The following is a 1,483-nucleotide window of genomic DNA, read 5'->3' as shown; positions in this document are numbered from 1 at the left end:
CCATCCCCATCCTCATCCTAATCCTCATCCTCATCCTCATGCTCATACTCATCTTCATCCTCATGCTCACGCTCATCCTCATCCTCATCCACATCCTCATCTTCACCCTCATCCTCATTCTCATACTCATCCGCATCCTCATCCTCATCCCCATCCCTATCCCCATCCCCATCCTAATCCTCATCCTTATGCTCATCCTCATCCTCATCCTAATCCTAATCCTAATTATAATCCTAATCATAATTCTAATCCTCATTCTCATCCTCATCCGCATCCTCTTCTTCATCCCCATGCTTATCCCTATCCCCATCCCCATCCTAATGCTCATCCTCATCCTCATGCTCATCCTCATCCTCATCCTCTTCCAAATCCTCATCACCATCCTCATCCCCATCCCCATCCTCATCCTAATCCTCATCCTCATCCTCATCCTCATCCTCATTCTCATACTCATCTTCATCCTCATGCTCATGCTCATCCTCATCCTCATCCTCATCCTCATCTTCACCCTCATCCTCATTCTCATACTCATCCGCATCCTCATCCTCATCCCCATCCCTATCCCCATCCCCATCCTAATCCTAATCCTAATCCTAATCCTAATCCTAATCCTAATCCTAATGATAATCCTAATCATAATTCTAATCCTCATTCTCATCCTCATGCTAATCCTCATCCTAATCCTAATCCTCATCCTAATCCTACTCTTATTCCTAATCCTAATCATAATCCTAATCCTAATCAGCCTAATCCTAAGCGTAAGCCTAAGTCTAATACTAACCCTAAGCCTAATCCTAACCCTAACCCTAACCCTAATCCTGATCCAAATCCTAAACCTAATCTTAATCCGAATCTTAGTCCTAATCCAAATCCTACTCCTAATCCTAATCCTAATTCTAAACCTAAACCTAATCCTAATACTAATCCTAATCCTACACCTAATCCTTATCCTAATCCTAATCTTAATCCTAATCCAAATCCTAATCCTAATCCTAATCCTAATGCTCATCCTCATCCTAATCCTAATCCTAATCCTAATCGTAATCCTAAACCTAATCCTAAACCTAATCCTAAATCTAATTCTAATGCAAAGCCTAATCCTAATCAAAATCCTAATCCTAATCCTCATTCTCATCCTCATCATAATCCTAATCCTAATCCAAATGCTAATCCAAATCCGAATCCTACTCCTACTCCTAATCCTAATCCTAATCTTATTCCAATATCTAATCCTAGTCCTAATCATATTCCTATTCCTAATCCTAATCCTAATCCTAATCCTAATCCTAATCCTAATCCTAATCCTAATCCTATTCGTAATCCTATTCCTAATCCTAATCCTAATCCTAATCCTAATCCTAATCCTAATCCTAATCCTAATCCTATTCGTAATCCTATTCCTAATCCTAATCCTAATCCTAATCCTAATCCTAATCCTAATCCTAATCCTAATCCTAATCCTAATCCTAATCCTAATCCTAAT

The sequence above is a fragment of the Lupinus angustifolius genome, chromosome LG14 (genome assembly GCF_001865875.1).
Source record: "Lupinus angustifolius cultivar Tanjil chromosome LG14, LupAngTanjil_v1.0, whole genome shotgun sequence".
NCBI lineage: Eukaryota > Viridiplantae > Streptophyta > Magnoliopsida > Fabales > Fabaceae > Lupinus > Lupinus angustifolius.
Note: the sequence above shows the minus strand (reverse complement) of the source record.